General features: G+C 34.0%; 1 protein-coding gene across 1 annotated transcript in view; it reads right to left on the minus strand.

The window, feature by feature from the left end:
* The window catches only part of NAALADL2 (N-acetylated alpha-linked acidic dipeptidase like 2), a 1,087,900-nt gene that overhangs the window by 1,005,961 nt on the left and 57,641 nt on the right, over nucleotides 1-24,298 (minus strand). The window contains exon 2 of the mRNA XM_059391522.1: nucleotides 6,865-6,973. The gene's annotated coding sequence lies outside the window, so the exon portion shown is untranslated. The remainder of the gene's footprint in view (nucleotides 1-6,864; nucleotides 6,974-24,298) is intronic.

A 24,298-nucleotide genomic window follows, 5' to 3' on the forward strand; every position in this document is an offset into this window, starting at 1 on the left:
GTACTAGAAGTCTTAGCCTCAGCAATCAGACAACAAAAAGAAACAAAAGGCATATGCACTGGCAAATAAGAAGCCAAACTCTCACTCTTTGCAGATGGTATGATACTTTATGTGGATAACCCAAAAGACTCCACTTCAAAACTACTAGAACTCATACAGGAATTCAGTAAAGTGTCAGGATATAAAATCAATGTATAGACATCAGTTGCATTTCTACACACCAACAGCAAGACAGAAGAAAGAGAAATTAAGGAGTTGATCCTATTTACAACTGCACCCAAAACCATAAGATACCTAGGAATAAATTTAACCAAAGATGCAAAAAATCTGTACTCAGATTAACAAGTCAGAAAAAAACCAGATGCTGGCAAGGACGCGGAGAAAGGGGAACCCTCCTACACTGTTGATGGGAATGCAAGCTGGTGCAACCATTCTGGAAAACAGCATGGAGGTTTCTCAAAGTTTAGCTCTATTTTCAACTTTGAAAGTTGAAAATAGAGCTACCCTATGACCCAGCAATCGCACTACTGGGTATTTACCTTAAAGATACAAATGTAGTGATCCAAAGGGGCACATGCACCCAAATGCTTATAGCAGCAATGTCCACAATAGCCAATCTATGGAAATAACCTAGATGTACATCAACAGAAGAATGGATAAAGAAGAAGTGGCATATATATAAACACACACACACACACACAATGAATAGCTATGCAGTCATAAAAAGAAATCTTGCTATTTGCAATGATGTGGATGGAACTAGAGGGTATTATGTTGAGTGAAATAAGTCAACCAGAGAAAGACAATTATCATATATCTCCCTGGTAAGAGGAATTTGAGAGGCAAAGTGTTGGGTGTGGGGGATAGGGAAGGATAAAATGGAACAAGATGGGTTTGGGAGGGAGATAAGCCATAAGAGGTTCTTAATCTCACAAAACAAACTGAGGGTTGCTGGTGGGGAGGGGATTAGGGACAGAGTGTTTGGGTTATGGACATTGGGGAGGGTATGGGCTATGGTGTGTGCTGTGAAGTGTGGAAGCCTGATAATTCACAGACCTGTACCCCTGGGACTTATAGTACATTATATGTTAATTTTAAAAATAGCAATTATGTAACAGAAAAGTAAATAAAAAATAATATATAACTTGATGTAAATACCTATTTTCCATATTTGAATATTAAGGTAATAATACACATGCATGTAATTCTTATGCTATATTGGTTGTTTTGGACTAGCATGGTATGGCTCCTTCAGTTGGCTCTCTAAAATATTAATCACCCTTGTATTTGATCTGAAGCCAAAGAGATTGATCTAGGGTAGAAGTACTTGAGAGTTAAGAAACAAAACAAAACAATACAAAACAATATTCCTATCTTTGTGCTACTTTTTACATGCTCACATTACCTTAGCATAGTCTATTGTAATTATTTGTATCCTCAATAAACAGTAAACATCCTGAGGGAAATTACTATATCATAATTAACTTTGTTCCTCTAGTACCCAAGATAGTAACTGAAATACAAAATAGGCTCACCAAAAATATTTCTATGAAATTATTATTGAAAAATTTTAGGGAATAATTTATTTTCTAAATATTAATATGCTGGGATGCCTGGCTGGGTCAGTCAGTTAAGCTGCCACCTTCAGCTCAGGTCATAATCCCAAAATCCTGGGATCGAGTCCCACATCGGGCTCCTTGCTCATCAGGGAACCTGCTTTTCTCTCCACCTCTGCCAGCCACTCTGCCTACTTGTGTATGCTCTCTCTCTCTGAAAGATAAATTAAATCTTCAAAAATAAATAAGTAAATAAATAAATATTAATATGCTACACATTTTATATATAAAGAAGAGAATAAATTTTGTAGGTTTCAAACAACCTTTCATTTAAAGGGTGAACATTTAGCTTAAAAAAAGAAAATCAGTTTTAGAATTATTTTTCTTGGAAATGTAAATATAAAAAGATATTTCAAGGACAAGAAAACACTTAATATATACACAAGTATGAAATTTATACCATGTAAGTTAACAAGAAACTTCCTTAAGTTAAATAAGAAAATGAAGCCACTTGTGTAAAGATATTTTTCAGCATCAAGTACTAAATGAATTGCTGCCAAGCTGATTAATATAGTTAAAAGCTGGGATCTTTGAAATTTACTTCAAAAATGATATGCAAAAAGCTTTTAAAAAACTTACAAAATTAGGCAAGAAATATTTAACAATTGATTTATCTGTATAAAAATAAAAAGGGGGGCACCTGGGTGGCTCAACTGGTTGAAGACCCAATTCTTGATTTCAGCTCAGGTCATGATCTTTCAGCTCCAATGTTGAGCCCCACATCAGGCTCAGAGGTCAGCACAAAGTTGTCTAGTCCCTCTCCCTCTGCTCCCACCCCTGCTTGAGTACATGCATCCTCTCTCAAATATATTGTATTAAATTACATTAAATTAAATAAAGAATTAAAAGTTAATAATTAAGGTCTTCCCCTTTAAAATATCACTTAGCTCTTAAGGGTTGACTTCTTACTCCCTACATGAATATTGTCATTTTCTATTTCTTTAGAAATGAAGCAATTTCAAGTGAGTACTGAGAGAAATGCATTTGTAAAGAAAATATAAAAAAGTAATATAACTTCAGCTTTAAGGATACACTCTAATACAAAAATTATTTTTATTAGTAATAGTACAATAAAATTTAAATATTTATAATAGTTAAAATATTTCATAAATTATATATTAGTTAAGTATATGATATAGCTCAAACAAAAATTTTTACTGATTAAAATGTCCTTTACAAGAAATAGACTACAAATCTTTTCTTAACAAAGCTGATCTCATGCTGAGATTAACTAGAAAACCATTATTTAGATGAAATTACATTGTAGCTATGGTAGTAGTTAAGGACAGATCAGGACAAGTTCAAGGTGCCATCAGCGCTTTTCCCTATCTCTCTCATTTAAGGACTTAGAGCATTGGTAAGATTCTATATAAACCCACTGGGTTAGAAATGCAAAGCTACTGAGTGTGATAAGGCTATTTGTGATACTAGGTTTTACTTTTACATATATATGCTTCTATTAGGTCATTTAACTGTCCCATTATTGTTATTATTATTATTATTAGTCTTGTACCCTAAGCAAAGGCTGCCTCTTAAGAAAAGTAAGAGAGTAAATTCTGGAATAAATCACATTTATTAAACAGTTTAGTGAGAACCTTCTCAAGAAAAATAAAGAGTGTGATAATTGCATGTACTTTGGTTTACAGAGACCCAGGAAGGGGTGTCAAACCTCAGGAAGCATAAAAATGCCTTTAACAGGCACCAGTATCCAGCCACTCACTAATGCATGATTTCTAATTACTTGTGTAGTTTGTCACTCTTTAACACAATCAAATCTAATTGACCAGAAAATTTTGGTTAGATTGTACTAAGCTATGGCTAAATTTTTACTGTTATTATTCTGGTTTCTTTGTGAACATCTCAACTTTACTGCATCATTAAACCTTAAATTAGATTTTGATAATAAGAATGTTTTATAAAATTTTTTCAAACAACTCCAGTATTCACACAGGAGCTACAGTATTCTTAAATCCACTATCATGTCTTTTTTTTTTTTAATTTAATTCATACCCATTTTTTCTGGGCTATTAAAAACAATGGCACTTTAATTTTAATTAAACACTTCATTTAAAAGCCTTGCATAACAAATGTCAAACGCTAAAGGTGAACTTATGTTGAGTATCAAAGCCTTTGGTCGCATGAAAGGAATTAAAATCTGAGGGTTCTTAGTTTCAGAACCACTGATGAGGTATACATACAAGAAGGGTGGCAATTAACTATCTCAATTTAGAGTTTTCATTACTTTGTTTTAATGTTGGGAATCAGTGATCTAAGCAATAGAATGGATATTCTTGTCATTAATTCTATAAGCCTAAAAAGACAATAAAGGAATAATTGAGTCTGTTGTCTAAACATCTACTTTGTCCATATACTCTATGTGTTACTAAAGCACTGAAGATAAACATTCATGAATTTATTCATAAACATGTATGAGTATGTTCATTAAAGAGAAAAAAGAATATTTTTAATCACGCTGGTAATTTTTTTACAATGCCTCTCTAAAACAAGATGATAGGATGTGAAATAGCATCATTAGAAAGCCTCCTTGTTTGGCTTACCTTAAATTATATCTGCTAATGTTTTTACTTATATGTTTATTCTTTTTTTTAAATATTTTATTTATTTACTTGACAGACAGAGATCACAAGTAGGCAGAGAGGCAGTCAGAGAGAGAGAGGAGGAAGCAGGCTCCCTGCTGAGCAGAGAGCCCGATGTGGGACTCGATCCCAGGACCCTGGGATCATGACCTGAGCCGAAGGCAGAGGCTTAAACCACTGAGCCACCCAGGCGCCCCCTTATATGTTTATTCTTATTTTCCACAATATCTGGAGCCTTCATCAGAGGACATCATGAATGTTTGGGGGTAAAAAAAAATCTTATACTTTTAATGTCAGATTGGGTCAGTCAAGGAACAGATCTAACCAGTTCTAATCCATTTGAGTATTAACACCTAAGTACTTCAGGTTTGACTTGTCTATCAAAGAAATTAACACTAAATACTTAAAATCATTACAACATGGCTGGATTATAACATCTAATAAAAAATTTTAAACATTATTTCAGGATACAGATCTTAAAGACAGTAACAGTTTGTACTAACACTTGGAAAAAATTAGCTGAAAGATACAATCATGCCTCACACAATACACCCATTCTCAAAATTAATCATACATGAAGTAACTTGAATGGATCTACAAATGCATATGATCCTGAAATGAAAAGCTCTACAAGTAATACAGAAAGAAAAAACTATTAGAAGATTCCAACTAAAGGTATAAAAATTCTGGTTTCTTCTAATTGTCCCTTTGTCACTGAGATAACACACATGGCTCCCCATAGTCATGGGTTCAATTTTCTTGTAGACTTAAATTCTGACTTAAATTGAGCCAAAGAGAATAGATAAGACCTCCAGAGTATATTGACTTGGCCCACTTCCCATCTTCCACTAGGCTTGCTGCCTAATTGCCATTAGCATCTGATAAAAAGTACTTATTTTCTCAGCTAAAATATAGATTTAAAAGTCAGTAAAGGTGATAAAAAGAAATACATATATGCCATTGCTGTAAAAAGGAAAATACAAAAGGAACAAAAACTGATGGATCTAGAAAATTATGTTAGAAAATATAATTTAACTACAACTATAATTTTTCCATATAAAATAACATTTGTTTTAAAAGATTCATTAAAATATTAATCAAAAGAAAATACAACTTCAAAACACTCCTTAAAGAATATGAAACTAGTCACAAATAGGTTGTAAGACTCTCTTTTAGATGCATACATGATTTTTTTTAGTGAAAATACTCACTAGTAGAGAAGTTGTTAACCAGTAATTTATAGGCTAGGTTTTATTCTTGGACTACAGTACAAGCTTCAAAATTCTCATTCCAGGTCAATCGATTAAAAAACAAAACAGCAACAACAACAAAGACAAAAAACACCTCAGAAAATTAAACTATTGAATCATTTAACTATTTTATGGTCAAATCACTTTTTCTCTTAATTCTAATGTACAATTAAAGGGGAAATTCAAACTGAAAACTTTTTTATTTTACTTATCTTCAGTTACTTAAAAAGGAACACATATAAAGCTCAACAGATGCTAGACAAATTCTAAGTGTTTTACATAGTCACAAAATTTTACAACCATCTATTGAACTGGAATGACCTTAGACTTCATTCAATAGGGGGGCCAAATTTAATTCTCCTCTGGCTTTCCCCTCTCCCACACCACACAATTTACTTCTTTGTCCAGCTTTAAAACTTTGGAATCTGAATGGCTTTATGAGGGCACAGCCTCCTTCCCCACAGGCAACCATTCCTTACTGTCTCACACCCACAGACTTCATACATTTGCATTAAATGCCTGACCTCAAGACATATGAATTTGTCACCTTTCCCTGATTTAATCTGACCCCTTCAAATTCAGGTCTATGGGAATACTCAGAAGGTTAAATAATTTGTCCAAGTTCTTAAAGTATGTTGGTGGCCATGCTGGGTCTGCTCAGAACTCCTAGCTCTTGGTCCTGTGGTGCCTTTTGGGTCTTTGTATCACCTGTGCCATGTTAAGTTTCCTGCATAGTAAGCCTGAACCAGCATTTGAACATTAATTGTGCTAGCGCTTTACAGAAAAGCATTTCAATTACACACTAGCATCATCCCCTCAAAGTAAGAGTATTCCAGGAAGAACAATAAACCCTCTTTAAACATATATTAAAACTCTAACATCTAACTGGAAGTTCACAGACTGTATGTGACCCCATACAGACAGATATTCCAAAAAGTTGACTTGTATAAACTTGAAATAAATAAGTAATGCAAAGCCATGCTGAATCATGGCACAAACTGCATTGTTGTCATTTTTTAGTAAAATCAGTGGGTCAATTTAAACTAAAAGAGAGAGAGAGAGAGAGAGAGAGACTAATTTGATTACTTACAATAACATTTATAGTTGTACAAAAATGATTTGATACTACAAAGGCAAGAAAATTGCACCAATTTGAACAACCACAATGGAATTAAAATATTTAGATAATGATATCCGAAGAAAAGGATTCAAGTCCATGAAATAAACAAATGAACAGAAATTGAAATACATAAGAATTTGATACAGAAAAATGCTCATTCCTTTTTTTAAAAATCAAAATTAGCAACTTTTGGCACATAACAGATGCATGCCAAGTCATCTTATTGAAAACTGACTCAAGAGTAAAAGTCTTACATTCTAATTAAAGTAATTAGGTCTTACTTCAATTGAATGATCCTTGTGCAACCAGACGGTCTTTGTAGGCTACTGGACTCGAACAAGTTGAACCCAGAGCTCTTCATCCAGGTCCCCAACAGTCAAAGCTCATTTCCTGTTCATAAATCAAAAAACAGAGGTGATCAGTTTAAATTGGGAGCTATATTAGATAATTTATCTGTTGGCGCCTGAATTTCATTCTTTAGTCAGTGGTTTTTAGAGTTCTTTTTATTGTAAGCAGCCTGAAATCATTTGTTCTATTTTGCAAGAATGTATAGACATTAAAAACAAAACAAAACAAAATAAAACAAAACAAAACAAAAAAACTGCATTTAAAGGACAAGTGTACTTTACCAATCACACAAATACTCTTCTCTCTTGCTTTCATTTCTCTGTGTTTACATTTATGCCTTAATTTAGCTAGCCTAAATGGCATATTTTCTTTATGCCATGTACTACCAAACACAATAAGCAAATACACAAGAAAACAAATACCTGGACATAAATGGACTTCTTACGTCTTTGGGGAGAAAGGGTTAACCAAAGAAATAAATGTGTAGTAGAAACAGCATAGCTCGGACTGAAAGCCTGGCTCTTCCACTGAACACCTGTGTGACTGTGGGTAATTTCTGTAACTCTTTACTAATTTCTTCACTTAAAATTTGGATGAAAATAGGTAATTTGAAGAACTATTGTCAAAGTAGAGACACTGTGTGCAATGTGCCTAGCACACTGTCTAACACATACTAGGTGCTCAATAATGGAAATAAAGTATTTCCATTATGATGGACTTTCCCTATTACTTTATATTTCCTAATGCTAAGATTGGATATTCTATATTTTGTATTTATGGGCTGTGATATTAATTATGCCATAATAATAGAGCTGTTTAACTTTCTTCCCCTATTTTTTAGATTTTGATTTTAGCTTTGCAATATCTGAAAACTACAGTGTTTTTATCCTCCTTTTAAAATTATTCCCCCAAAATAAATTATTTATTTCAAAGTCAACTTGCAGTATTATTTACTTTCTCTTCACTTTCCTAATTTTTTTTCTTCCACATTTCAAAATCATGCATCTCCTGTAAGTTTTACATAATAGGAAATCAAGTGCCATAAAGTATTCAACTACCACCATACAGGATAAAATTAAATTTCTGTATTTGTATCTTAAATTCCTTCTGCTTTCAGGGAAAAATGCTTCAGGCAGTTTCTGTAGATTTATCCAATTCTGAAGTCTCATCCAACTCTTTTTTTTCTTTTCTCACCAATTTCAGAGCTTTTTGATAATAGTAACCTAACTTGGTCAATACAGAAATGATAAGCTCTTTGGACCCACTTATTATCAAATAAAGTCCTTGGCTCAAGATTAGTGACATTACATCATCAGTACAAATACATATGCACACACGTACAAATGCACACAGATTTTCAGGATATTTCAGAGTATCTCATCTGTAGGAAATAAAAGGGTTATGAAATGAGGAAGACTGAAGATAATTACTCAATTCTCGATTTTTACTTAAAAGTGCCTCAAGTCTACCCATGGGCAAGGCTGTGCAAGCAATCAATTATTGTCTTAGTACAAATGTAGGCTTCTGCTCTACCATAACATTAAAAATGGAGAAGCCATTTTAAAAATGGTATTGGCATGCTCACAGAGACTTGGGTTTTCAAGCTGCAAATCACAGGAAATCTAAGTCACACAGGAATTTGCCCCTTACCTTTCTCTTGGTATCTAACTAGATAAAAATGGCATGCTGTCATCTGCATCCCTACATTTGATTAAAAAATCAAATGTTTAGAATGGTTTAGATCCTGAAAAGTCATAGTTCATCTTGTCTAACATAATATCTTTGATCATTCCTTGCTTTTTTAAATCACAAATTCATGATTCTATTTACTAAATGAAATAAAATCGAGTTTCAAGTATTGAAATGCATTATTCAGGATGTGATTTTCTCAGGTTCTTAGGGAAACCTGCCTGAATTAGCTCCTTGTGGATCTTTCAAATATCATCTAAAGTCAAAACACTGAAATTAGAAGGAAGCTTAGAGATCATCTCATTCAAACACTCACACCATTCCTATCATCAGCTCTACTAAATGTTTTATTTGATAATAGACTTTACCTGGACCTTACATCCAGCATTTTAGGAATAAATTTCCGAAATAAAGAGCTCCGTTTGTCCAAGGATTTTTTTTTTCTTTATACAGAGTATCAAAGAGCATATACTTTTATCAGAAAGACAAAACAGTACAACTACCTGGAAATTGTCCTTAGTTCTCATCATGGCTTGATAAAAACATAATACACTAATTTGGATTTTAGTAAGCACAATATATAAAAACAAACAAAAATCCAACACATACTATTCTCCATCTTAGCAAAGTTTCTGTGAGATTATCAGTAACAATTGTTTTTTTACATGGTTATCATTTTACTACCTTATGGAGGATGACTTTTCCTAAAAGCTTCAAGCCACTCTGATCAAGAACAAAAATTCCCAATGTCAATCATAAATTTCATTTTCAGTTTAATACCCATTGAAAGCCCACCATGAGCTAAGACTACCAACTTCGAATACTTTAGATGGCTTTGGGATTCTTTAATATCTTGATCCACCAGAGACACTTGAAGGCAAGGACTATGCATTGGTAAACTATGTCCCCAGGACCTATCACTGTGCCAGTATAGAGAGTATGCACAATAAATGTTAGTTAAATGGCATCTGTGATTCTTAACATTTCTAAACCTTTCCATATCACAAATCTCCTTGCTGTCCTTTGGGAGAATATAGTGTTCCCTCCATACCTTTTCTCTTTTGGCCTTCCTTTCTGAGACATCTATTTTGTTCTCTTTTGCCTAGTTTCTAATCATTCTCCAAGATTCACCTATATCATGAAATCTATTCCAGCTTAGGCATTTAAATTGTCTCAAGACTATACTATACTAATCTTTTGAAAAAGAGTAGAAAAATCAGATTTATACTTCCTATATATCCCCCAGAGTTCCCAGCTCAAAGCTGGACATGTAGTTGCTGGCTACTATACAGGATACAGATATCTTGTGAGCTAGGAAAGATACAAGTTACTTGTTGATGAATTAGATCAGGGATTGGCAAACTATAGGCCATGGGCCATGTTTTGTAAATGAAATTGTATTGCAACACATCCACATCCATTGTTTCTTTATTGTCTATGGCTGCTTTCCTACTATAACAGCAGAATTCAGTTGTTGCAACAGAGACTGTATATCCCACAAGCCTATAATATTTACCATATGCTCCATTACAGAATATGCTTGCCAATCAGCATATTAGTTCAGTGGTTCTCCAGCATGGGCCCAAGAAGAGATCTGGTCCATTCACAGCCTTTAAGCTCTGAAGTTAGACAGTACCCTAGAACCCAATTCTTTAATTGTGATCCCAAAACTAGAAGTTCCCAACATCACTTGGGAACTGGTCAGAAATGTAAAATCTTAGGCCCTATCAGATTCCAGATTAGAAACTCTGAAGGAGGAGACAGTAATCTCTGTTTTTAACCAGCCCTCCAAATGATTCTAATGTCTGCTCCAATTTGGGAACTACAGATTAGATAAAAAGAGGAGTATTTATTAGCATCTGTCCATAATGACTTGACCTGGTTGTGGCAGACCTAGCTTCTTCAACTGATACTAGTATGTACATAGATTTAAGTAATTAAAGGATATCAATTATATTTTACCTGCCCTGAAATGTGACATCTTGGGTTTACTCTGAAGAACACCAAGGAGCAGCATTACTTTGATATGGGAATTGCTATAGCACTTTCAGTAAATGCTAATACACCCACAAGCTGTATATCCAAAGGAAAGACAATATACCAAGTGTCAAAGTGTAAAATCTATCCAATTTAGATTGAAATATCAAAGCAATATAGCAGATAAGCTCCAATTTTTATAGGACTGCCTGTCAAGACAAACCTTTGCACAATAATTCTCAGCAGGGACACAGGAGAGCAGACTGCAGCTCAGTATGGGCCTCTGTTAATCAAGGATTTGTTATAACATGTATATCCCCCAGCTCTGAGCCTCACATGTGGCCAGATAACACTTTCCATGATAGTGTGTGAGTAGAAAAAGGAAAATCACCACCAATCTTTGTGAAAGGTAGTAACTAGACAGCATTTCCCCTGAAAAAAAAAAAAAACAATATATATTATGTTCTATAATATATACAATTTCCACAAAATCATTGATGTTTAAACTTTACAATAAATCCCCCTTCTTGATTGTTTCTGTCTAGAACACAGACTAGCACTGGCAGCTATGGCTATGATGTGAAAGGGTTATAATACACAAAATATAATGGCAAGGTATTGATAAAAGACGAGCAAGATAAAGTTATTTCTTCTGGTAAGAACCTTGCCTCAGTGTATTATATTTAATGCTGAAAGCTTGGCAGTTGTATCAGGAAACAAACAATAAAATTATTTAGCCTATTGAAGAGTTTCTACATAAAGGTGGAAAGAAGCATGTCAATCAATAAGAATACTATTGACTGACAGCTTCTAGAAAATTCATATTTCTTAGTCATAAAAAAAAATCATTGTTTCCACATAATCATCATTTCTCTTTTAAAAAGTGGCAATGGACTTCATATGCCTAAACTCTATATAAACGTTTATTCAATAGCCATTTAAGAGTGTTTTTATTTAGATGTGTATCTATGGAAAACAGGAAAAAGCATTCAGATCTGCTGTGTATTAGAAAATTTGGTAATATGGACCTAGACTTCACACCTACGAATTTAGTAAATGGGCACTGTTCAGACTGTTAGGATTCAGATTCAAAGATTTGAAATTCACAAATTTAAATCCAAGATGAATATATAATTTGGTACATTTACGCATAACAGCACAAATTAAAAAAAGAAGCATATACAATTATCCCTCAATATAGGAACTACCAGTCTATGCAAAGATAAAAACTTTGCTTCACTCAGAAATAATTCACAGTAGGGAGACATAATATCTATCTAGAAGGACAGTGAGTCACAAATAGTGTGAACCAAGGAGGCTGCAGAGGCTGAGTAGGTTACAGAAAGTAATTAGAAGTAATGTTCTAAAATTTTAAGGAGTGGAAAATTAGGCTAAATGTTAGAAACCTTTCATAACAAGATGGGATTGGGAGGGAGACAAACCATAAGTGACTCTTAATCTCACAAAACAGAGGGTTGCTGGGGGGAGGGGGTTTGGGAGAACGGGGTGGGATTATGGACATTGGGGAGGGTATGTGCTTTGGTGAGTGCTGTGAAGTGTGTAAACCTGGTAATTCACAGACCTGTACCCCTGGGGATAAAAATATATGTTTATAAAAAATAAAAAATTAAAAAAAAAGATGATAGAAACAAAAAAAAAACAAATCTTTATGTAAAAAAAAAAAAAAAAAGAAACCTTTCATAGCAAGTCCATTAGCCTCTAGAATCAACCTCCAGCTGAAGCTTCAATTGAGTCATTTAAAATTAGACAAGAGCCTGTCTTTGCCAAAATACCATAGGGAATTATTCATAGGGAATGACTAGTGGGATGTACTAAACCAACTATTTTTTTTTCTTTTGCTCCTCTCTTACATTCACACACATTAAAAAATAGTGAGATGAAAATGTTCTGAAGATTATTCTTACTACTATTCTATGATGTTAAATTCATATTGTTTTTATGTTTTTCAAAAGGAGGAAGAATATGGGATAAAAAATAATTAAAACATAAAAACTCCTCTTGATTAGTTCAAAGTATTAAATTCAAGGAAAAGACATATTGAAAGACAGCATGTTCATTCATAAAATCTGCATAGTTAAAAGCATATTTAATTATCAGCAATGTCCTAGTATAATGCATAACAACGCTGATAATCAATACTAAATGAATGAATAAATGAACACATTCCCCATTCTGGGGACTGTCTCTTCTAGGATTTATGGCCTTGAGATATAGGCTTATTATAGTTATTAATTACTGAGAACCAAAGAAGACTGCCTGGGCTCAAAGCCTGGTTTTGCTACTTACTAGCTGGTTTATCCTTGAATAAGTAACTTAGTCTCATTATGCCTCAGTTCCCTCATCTGAAAAATGAAGAGAAATTATAACTGTAGAAGTCAGTTCCTACGGTTTTTGTAAATACTAATGAGTTAACAGCAGTAAAACACACAGTCTATTAGAGAGTAATCACTCAGTAACTACAAGATATTACTATTAACCATTACTACTGTGTATACTGACCAATGTAGGAGATTTTAGGAGATCAGTCTAGAAAATATCTGAAAAAAACAGAGTGACAAGCTATAGGTTCTTGGTATGGGATATATTTACCAAAATACTACTAAAAATCAGTCCGTTCCTTCTTAAGCTTAATTATGGAAAATAAGTGATTATTCTCACCCAAGTTAAAAGAAGCCTGACCTTTCCCTCTCAGATCACACACCTATTCACATGTAGTTACTCAGCTTTTGATCGCAGTAAGGCAGCCCATCAGGCCACTTTGGTTTTCTGGATTTCACACCTGCAATGATACCACCCCTGCCAGATATTCATAAATATAAACTACCTGATGCTTCAAGAATAATTGCTACTTGGTCAATTAACTCAAAAAAATAAGAAATGTAAGTTATAAGTTGATCTTTCCAAATTTCAGTTCCAGCTAAACCATGAGCTCTATGACCTTGTCATTTAAACTTTAGGCCTATTTTCTCATCTGTGAAATGGGAAAATCATATTAATTATACCATCTCATAGGGTTATATTATGCACTTTATAAGTGCATAGAAAAAGACTAGCTATTGCTATTTTCAATAGGTTTGAGATATAATTTATATAACACAACCATTGTGTATAATTTAATTATTTTTTTAGTAAATTTATAAAATAATGCAACCATCATTATAATTTATTTATCCCAAAAAGGTTCTCAATGCCCATTTATAGTCAACCATCACTCCCAATCCTAGCCCTAGGAAACCAACGATTGGTCAGTTTTGAACACGTAATATTATAATTAAATAATATGTGACCTTTGTCACATATTTGGCTTATTTTACTTAGTATATTTTTGAGATTTATCACATCATAGTATGTATCACTACTACATTCCCTTTACTGGATCTTAAGATCTTAGATCTTATGGGATAAGATCTAAATATTATTTTCTTTCCAGACTGGTCTCTAAGATCATGTTTGATTTCAGAACAGTCTTTCACTATTATCTAAGTAGGTGCTTTGAGGGCTTCATCTATTCTCCTGCCAATTAATATTAAGACCAGACTAGTGAGAATAAACTGAACACATTTCCAGACTATCAATGTATTGCATTCCTTCCAACTATCATCATTTCAAATCCATGAAAGGCCTGTCACAAGTCATTATTACTTTGATGTTTTCCATGGTTCCTTGGGACAATTTATATACCCCCCCAAAATATTAATAATATTAATGAAAGTCAATAGTATGTACAGAGGAGAAGAGCAGAGAGCCTAGGATCTGAAAAACCACCAAAAGGGGATGATTGCCTATGCTGAGTGAGTAGAGAGAGAAAAAAGGTTAATGATGGGGTTTTAATGAACTCCAACTTTTAAAAGGAGGTTAAGAGGAGAATCCATGTAAAAGAAGTGGGAAGAATGTAACAGGGTTACAAGTGCAAAGGAATGAAGAGATTCAACAATGTGAAAAGGTTCAGGCAACACAATGGTCAAGTAACATAAGCACTTAGAGCATGGCCATTGGCTCCGAGGCCTGAGGATGCTGGAGTTCATCTGAGGCAGGCAAGGCAAATTAGTGAAGCCACTGGACATAAAGCAATGAAGAGTTGCAAAGACTGTGGTAAAGCTGGAAGTAGCAATAGCTACTGAGCTCCAGCAGATTGTTGCCATGTGGGACAATAAGTTTAAGGATGGCCACTCTTCTTCTTCAAAGAAGCCCTAAATATATTTGGGGAAGGTCTCAACTTTTAAATGTTACAAATTATTTTTTAATTTAAATTCAATTAACATATAATGTACTATATGTACTAATGGATTGGTTTCTTGAGGTCAGTGATTCATGTCTTATGTAATACCCAGGGCTTATGCCATCATGTGCCCTCCTTAATGTCCATCACCCAGTTGCCCCATCCCATTACCCCTCTTTCCCTCCAGCAATCCAGCAAATAGTTTGTTTTCTATGATTTAGAGTTTTTTTATGGTTTGTCACAATTTTATTTTTAAACACACTATATAAAAATTATACCCTCTGAGCAAGTTAGATTTATTCCAGATACTCAAGACTGGTTTCAACATTCAAAAATCAATTAATGCAATTCATTACATCAATAGTCTACTAGAGGGGGGGAATATATATAAATATATATATATATGCAGGAAAAATACTTGACAAAATCCAACACCTATTCATGATGAAGCTCTCAGCAAACTAGGCACAGAAAGAAACTTTTTCAACTTGATAAAGAACATCTAAAAATCCTATAGATCATATTTAATGGTGAGGAACTGGATGCTTCCCCTCTATGATCAAGAACAAGTGAAGGATGTCCCCTCTCATTAATTCTTTTCAACATCACACTGGAAGTCATAGCTAATGTATTAAGACAGGAAAAGGAAATAACATATATACAGATTAGAAAGGAAGACATAAATCTGTCTTTGTTCACAGATGATATGGTTACTTTATGTAGAAAATCTGAAATAATCAATTAAAAATTCCTGGAAGAATTATAGGAAAGAGAATAAAAAAGACAACTGTTTTCCAATATACCAGCAATGAACAAGTGGAATTTGAGTCTAAAAAAAATAACATTTATATTAGTACCACAAAAAGTATCTAGGGGTAAGTCTACAAAAATACATATAAGATCTATATAAGGAAAACTATAATATTCTGATCTACAAAATCAAAGAATTCCATAGAAAGCTATTCTGTCTTCACAGATAGGAAGACTTAATACTGTCCATATGTCAGTTCTTTCCAACTTGACCTAAAGATGTAGTGCAATCCTAATCAAAATGCCAGCAAGTTTGTTTGTGGATTTTAATGGATTCTAAAGTTGATAAAAAGAGGCAAATTGTTGCAAATCGCCAAATGTTGCAAATGTTGCAAATGTTGCAAATGTTGCAAATGTTGCTATCCAACTTCAAGGCTTAAAATAAAACTGTAGCAATCAAGACAGCATGGTATTGGTGAAAAAAACCAAACAGATCAAAGGAACAAATGGAACCACAAAAATATAGTCAACTTACCTTTGACAAAGAGAGACAATTCATTCAAGAAATGATAGTCTTTTAAGCATATAGTATTGGAACACCTAGATATTCACAACCAAAAAACAAAACAAAACAAAACAGAACAAAAACCAACTAGATACAGAAATTACAAGCTTTATAAAAATTAACAAAATAGTTCATAGGCCTAAATATAGAATGTAAAACAATAAAACTAGAATTTAACATAAAAGAAAATCTGGATGAACTTGGGTCTGGCAGTGACTTTCTAGGATACAATACTAAGGGCATGATCCATGAAAAAGGAAATGGTAAGTTGGACTTCACTAAAATAAAAAATCTTCTATGTGAAAGCCACTGTCAATAGAATTGGAAGATAGCTATGAAGAGAAAATGTGCAAAAAGACTGTTACCCAAAATATACAAAGAAACCCAATAAGAAGAAAATGAACAATCCAAGTGAAAAATTGGGCAAAAGATTTGGACATCTCACCATAGAAGATATATAGGTGGAAATAAGCATATGCAAAGATGTGCATAATACATCTTTAGAGAATTGCAAATGAAAACAATGCAATACCATTACATAATTGTTAAAATGGCTAAAATCAAACCACTGACAACAGTGATAAGAATATGGAGCAATTGGGGCTCCTGGGTGGCTCAGTGGTTTAAGCCTCTGTCTCTGGCTCGGGTCATGATCTCAGGGTCTTGGAATCGAGCCCCGCATTGGGCTCTCTGCTCAACGGAAGCCTGGTTCCTCCTTTCTCTCTGCCTGCCTCTCTGCCTACTTCTGATTTCTCTCAAATAAATAAATAAAGTCTTAAAAAAATACTTAAAAAAAAAAAGAATATGGAGCAACAGGAATGTTCATTCATTGCCAGTGGATATGCAAAATAATAAAGCACTTTGAAAGACAGTTTGCAATAGCTCACAAAGCTCAACACACTCTCACCATATGATTCCACAATTGTGCTCTTTGGTCTTTACCCAAAAGAGGTAAAAACTTAGGCCCACACAAAAACCTGAACATGGATATTCATAGCTTTATTCATAAACGCCCAAACTTGGAAGTAACCAAGATGTATCTGACCAGATAAATGAATGGTGATATATCTAGACAAAAACATAGGAATAAACTTTAAATACATATTACCAAATGAAAGAAGTCAATCTGAAGGCTACATATTGTATGATTCCAACTATATATTATTCTGGAAAATGCAAAATGATGGAGACAGTAAAAAGATCAGTGATTGCCAGGGGCTTGGGGGAAGTAAGGATGCATAGGTGGAACACAGGATTTTTGAGCAGTGAAACTATTCTGTACAATACTATAATGGTGGAAACAAAATATTATACTTTTGCCAAAACCCACAGAGATCAAAAATGGACTTTGGTGGAAACTGATGAGTCATTTTTGGTTCTTCAGTTGTTATAAATGTACCATTCTGGGGTGTGACATTAGTGGTGGGAAGGTCATACATCCATGAGGAAAGGGGACATGGGAACTCCACTTTCTGCTCAATTTTGCTGTGACCCTGAAATGACATACTATTAATATTAAAGTCTAATAATAAAGTCTATTCATTTTAAAAAAAACTGAATAAAATTAAATCAAGCACACAGATAGGGTGAGCTAAATAAAACATGTCGCTATGCTGGATTCCAATTTGTTTAAAGGCAATGGCAGCACATACATGCCGAGACTTGGGATATAATTAACAATACGTGTAAAACCTATTGACTCAGAAATAGTCAAGAAAAAGGGTGATTATTGCATCTCGTATTTCTAGGTCTGAAAGACAAGCCTAAGTACTAACAAGAGAGTATTTCCATCTCCATAATAGAAACAAATTTTTTTTACAATGCAGAATTAGGCTTCCACCATTTTATATACAACTGATTAGAAGATAATAAATATTCAAAAATTTCTATAATCAAAATATGAGAAATAGGGGAAATGCCCTTCTCACCAAACCCATCATGCAAACATATTTAGATAAAAATTAAATACAACTCTGAAATAAGGGCACAGCAATATTCAAATAAAATTAACATACTAGTTTCAGGAGAGTATAGCCTTTATTTACTGATTTATTCCTAGAATCTAACACAGTGCCTGGTGCAGAAAATAAATAATAATAAATATTTGGTTAGTAAATAAATGAATTACATATTCACTTTAGAAAAAAATCATTCTGCCTTCATTGTACATCAGAGAGGGGCCAGCATGAAAATAAGAGCAATTTATTAGCAGCCTATTGCAACTGTTCAGCCATGAAATAACAAAGGTGTGGAAAAAAGCAATAGCACTGGAAATGAGCAGATGCAGCCAGGAGAAGTATAAACCACAGCATGCTAAGAGCAGTGAGGATGAGTTACTGAAAGCAGCAAATACTAAAGGGCTGAAAGAAAAGAATGTCCCAGTAAAGATACTGAGAAGGGATACTGGTGATGTATGAAAGAAATCAGAAGACAGCAATGTGACAGAAACTCAGAAGGGATAGATTTCAGAGACAGGAAAAATAGTATAAGTGTGCAAAGAGGCTAAGTACCATGAGCAGGGCTGGAATTAGGGGTGAATAAAGCAGTAACCTTGGGTAAAACAACTTAAGGGACACCAATCAGTAATCAAGATAAAAATATAAAAAATGCATTATTTTTAAAAATAAAAAATTAATGCAAAAGAATCCATGGTAAACAAAAGTTCAAAATTTTAAATGAAGATGAGGTTGTGGTTTTGTGTTTTATTACCATCCATTATTGTGCATCATGACAGCCTGCAGTTCCTGGACCTGCAAAGCTTTTGCTTTCCCACTGAGTCGGTTTCGGGGTTGATAATGGTGTGCCAATAAATTGGACAGCATGGGCTTTATTTATAATCATATTTTTTTGATTTTAGAGCTTTATTACTTTTTTTTGCTTGGTTCAAAATATGGGAGGATATCTTAATAAGCATATACAGGGCACGCCTTTTTCCTTTTACCACAGTTTCCGACATGGCTTGGCACAGCACTGACTGAGACTTGGAACGTTTCCTTTGGGTTTAGCAATTAGAAAGCCATTGGTGACTTAGTGGGAGTAGTTTCAATGTGGTGGTGAAGGGAGGGGCCAGATTGCAGTTGATTAAACAGAGAGTAGGCTGAGGGAAAAGGGCCAGTAAAGATGTTTGAGAATAGTGGGTAGATAATCCATGAGGCAATACAACTTCCAGACTGTTCTTTCATTCAGAGGGATCCACCCAAATCTGTCTGTAGGGAAACAAATATAGTTTAAAAAAAAAAAAAAAGCAAGCTAGCAAGCAAGCAAGCAAACACTGGTCATCCCTACTGTGCTGCTTTAGAAACAATCATTTTCACAGAGGCATTACACATATTACTTAGGCCTCAGGCTCTGTGCCCACTGGCCAAAATCACCATGGTTTCATCAGAGCATTTCTGAAATATTTCTGACAATGTGTGTGTTGACATAATTTTCTCCTAAACAAACCACATCACAGGAATTAACTCCACAAAGAATAGTTCTCTTGAAATCTGGATGATTACCACCAAAAAAAAAAAAAAAAAAAAAGGCAATTTTGCACTAATATTTAGATTTAGCTGGAAACATGTAGTAAATCCCTACTTGTTAACCTTTTATATTCAGATACCTTACAGGAAAAATTCCAAATTGGTTTATAAATGTTACCTTGGGTACAGGATGATCCTTGAAATTTAATCATGTCTTTACCTCTAGAATTTTCTAGTATTAATATGCAAATACAGGTATAGTTATGATGACCCACTGAAAACTCTCAAAAATAATGAAGGTGAAGACGTACTAAGTATATAAAAGAGGAATGTTTCTAATTAAAACAGAATTAAACACTTTAAGCAGAAAACCATGTTTTTGGTTATTTTTAGTACTAATCTCAGAAGGCTAACGCTTGATGAATTCAGTTATAGTTTCACAAAGCCAAAGGCTTCATTCCCAAGACACATTTTTACTGGTAATTAAATGAGAAAATGTGGAAACAACACTTTGGTAGAAAGTGGGAAGTACACCCGGAAGAGTGCTTAGAAGGTGCATGTCTAAAAAGATGAAATCAACACGTGTTCCTTAGAAATAAAAACATGTTACAAGTTAGCAAATGACTTTCTTTTCAAATATTAAAGAGCAGCACTTCTTGGTGTATTCTAAAAATACTTCCATGAATCAACTCTGCCTTTGGTGAGAAGTCAGATTCCTGGTCCCAATGAATGAGAATCTGAATGGGTGGGCCCCAGAATCTTCATTTTTAACTTCCTCAAGGGGTTCTCAGGAGTGGCAAATTTTAAGCACTGAAGATGATATTATATACTCTATTATGAACAGTACATGTACTATCATTTTTATAGGATGGATTTAATTGTGAAAATGTAGTGAAGAATAGGTCTACCATTCCATTAAAAAAAAAATCACATAAATGTTGTGCAAATTACTTTTAACAAAGTTGGTACACTAGATGCACAAGGATGGCAGGTAAAATATCATCAATACGTATTTGTTGAATGTTCATAATAAATGAAATAAATAAATCTAATATATAAAAGATATTCCCTGTCACTAGGGAGCTTGTGATAAATATTTGTGATAAATATTTTTTTCTTAATCTCTAATCCTTCAGAATTCAAATATTTTCTAATCTCTCACTTGCCTATTTCTAAAATAACAATATTCTCCTAAAAAATGTAAAATACATGTAAATATGAACTTGGGATTACCATGTCAATACTTGCTTACTAAAATATGCCAAAGGGTTTACAGAGTTTTTAGAATTGTCTCAGAGCTACCCAATTGCTTATCAGTCTATTTCAAGTTATAAAAGCACATAAAAACATACAGCATCTTTAGAAATATAGTCCTCTATGACCACACTATGAGAAAGACAACTTGCTGTGCAGCTATGAGAGGTGGATTTCCAAAAGGTTAATTCTTAATTAATAGCTCTTAATTACAACCTTACATCTCACTTCTTTTATTTGAGCAAGACTTTCATATTTTAGTTTAATATGTGATTTGTCATACACCTTCACAATCAGTATTAACATCAAAAACACAGCCAGTTTCAGGGAAGCAAAATTTTGGTCAAGGGGAAAGAAATTGTCATGAAGAATAGTCTTCTTCAAATAGAATTTCCATTTTTTTTTTAAGATTTTATTTATTTATTTGACAGAGAGAGATCACAAGTAGGCAGAGAGGCAGGCAGAGAGAGAGAGAAAGAGGAGGAAGTAGGCTCCCTGCCGAGCAGAGAGCCCTATGCGGGGCTCGATCCCAGGACCCTGAGATCATGACCTGAGCTGAAGGCAGAGCCTTAACCCACTGAGCCACCCAGGCACCCCAGAATTTCCATTGTTTTCTCTGGCTCTCATATAGAACGTATTTCCCATCTTCTTCTCCATGAAAATAGTATTAAATATATGTGTATGTTGGCTAAAGAAAAAATGTCCATTAGGAAGACCTTTCAATAAGGCATTGACTTCACACAGACACATCAAAGTTGCTGAGGTAAAAAAAAGATTATCTATCTAATAACCAGTCACTTAGTCTGACTGTAGCATCATCTACAATCAGACAACCCAGGCCAAGGACCCTTCCACTTAAGTTACTGAATATTCATTGCTTTTGATTTTAAAAGCAATTATATGCTTTTTAAAATTAAAGCCCAAAGTAACCAACTTAACTAAGTTTAGTTCCATTATATTTATATGTGCCAACTTATTCTATTAATAACATTTGTTAGACTACACACTCTTAGGAAAGATCCTTGCCAAAAAAATTTGCATTTCCCTATTTTCTTATTAATAACTTCTTAAGTAAGCAAAATATGTTAGGGTAAAAGTCTGAGAAAATGTTTGAAAAATTAGGGTTCCTTGGAAAGAAGGGGAATGGAAAAGATAGAGTGGGTATTAGCAATATACTGGACCCCTCAGGAAAGGTGAAGGATTCCTCAAACCACACCACACCACACCACACCACAGTACCTCCAAAGAGAAAGAGGACAAATGTTTGAGATAAGGACCATGGCTTTCCTGGGACTATCAAGGATTCAGAGTTTTTGTCTTTCTGGAGAATGTGAGTTGAATGAGGTTTGGAGCAGATGTTGTTACAAGTAAAAATAGGAGGGAGCAGTGGATAACAATAGGTGGAGAAAAGTGTAGGGAGGCAATCCACACAGGTCTATTATGCTCCGATTCTTTTTGCTGAGTCTGTGGCCTTGGCTGTTCTTTGACTGAAGATACTTCTCAGAATTGTTTATGAACCTGAAATTCTGAGAAGTGAGTTAATATCACAGGAATGCATCAGGTAGTTCTGCAATTCACCTGGTCTCCCTCTGGTCAAAGTCTTGCTGACAGATGGCTAGAAAAGTGGTGGGTCTCATGTTCAGGTTCCCTCAGGGGTGGTGTACCCACAGCATACCTACGACTCAGGCAGGCTCCAGCAGGCACTCGACATGTACCTACGGTATTTTGAGCTTGGACAACCAGCAAAATTGCTTTAACTTCTGCTTCTCCTGTGAGTAACTCCAGGAGTCTTCTGTCTTCTGTCAGCATCCACGAGACTATGGCAGCCTCAGTTGTTAGCTTCTGCAGCTGTTTTAGTGCGGAGTTCTGTGGCTTCTAGCTCCCCTCCATACTGTTAAACTTATTTTATCCAGATAAAAGGTTATTTTAGTAAGGGAAGAGAAAATACCAGCATGAAGCCATGCCTTTCTTTTAGGTCAGATCCCATTCAAAATTATAAAATTCGGGGTCTCTTTTCACTGAGCTCCTTCTTCACTGCCTCAAAAATTTTTACCTCATTGGCCATAAACACTGAATTTTCAATAAGGGGACTTGTTCATTAATATAGACTTTCTTCTCTCACATCTGTTTATTTGATGAAGATGAACATTTAGAATAATGCTTAATGTAGAAATACTCAGTGTTATATTCAAAATGCTCTAGTTTAAAAAAAAAGTATACTTTTATCACCTCTTACACATTCTATCACAGAATATTCCACAAATCTCTTACAAACCACACTAAGTATGCTTTAAATTACAACTCAGATTTAAATTACAACTCAGTTACAGCCTGTTGGGGTCCCTGGGTGGCTCAGTGGGGTAAAGCCTCTGCTTTCGGCTCAGGTCATGATCCTAGGGTCCTGGGATCGAGTCCCGCATCGGCCTCTCTGCTCAGCAGGGAGCCTGCTTTCCTTCCTCTCTCTGTCTGCCTCTCTGCCTACTTGTGATCTCTGTCAAATAAATTAAAAAAAAAAATTTAAAGTTACAGTCTGATTTATATAAATGTTTTTCGGATTTCTAATTATTAGAATATTTTAATATGGGGCACACATTCTTTAAAAAAAAACAAGAAACTGAAAAAATACTTTATTCAAAAATAATATACTCCTCTATTTCTCCCTCTCTTACTTGCTCTTTCTCACTCTAGTTAAATATTTAATAATCATTTAAATTCAACAACAGTCTGCTTAAGTTAAAAATATTGAAATAAGTCATGTAAAAAATCGTTTTAAAGTCAAGCACCGGAAACACACATTTTGTGCACTTCATTTCATTTTATAGTCTCTAAGAACTATTACAATTTTTAATAAACTTGTATCTGGGATTTGAAGCCAAATACTTACACTCAAAAGGCAAGAATTTATTAACCAAAAGACACCCTAAGTGGTACTAAAATGTATTCCCCAGTGATAAGTTTTAAATGAGTTGTAAAAACTGCATTTTACTAATCTAGTCACAATTAAAGAACAACAGCTGTACCATCTGTATTCCCAATGCCCACTTCTGTAATGATGATGATTTTTTTCATTTATGACATTGCAGATAAACAAACATCTCATGGTTGAGTTCCAAAATTTTAGTTCCATCACTGTAATTGCATAATGTTTTATTTTGTTTCAATCTTTAAAATATATGATGTTATGAAAGTTTAAATTAGCAATGTTCCAGGCTAACAAAATAGTTTGATCTATTTATATTTATTTATATCTTTATTTCTATTTCCTATTTCCTATCTTTATTTCCTATTTATATCTTTATTTCTATTGAGGTATAAGTATATATATCCATATATAGAAATATATCCATATTTCTATTTCTATTTCCTATCTTTATTTCCTATTTATATCTTTATTTCTATTGAGGTATAAGTATATATATCCATATATA

This window comes from Mustela nigripes, chromosome 2, assembly GCF_022355385.1.
Source record: "Mustela nigripes isolate SB6536 chromosome 2, MUSNIG.SB6536, whole genome shotgun sequence".
Lineage (NCBI taxonomy): Eukaryota > Metazoa > Chordata > Mammalia > Carnivora > Mustelidae > Mustela > Mustela nigripes.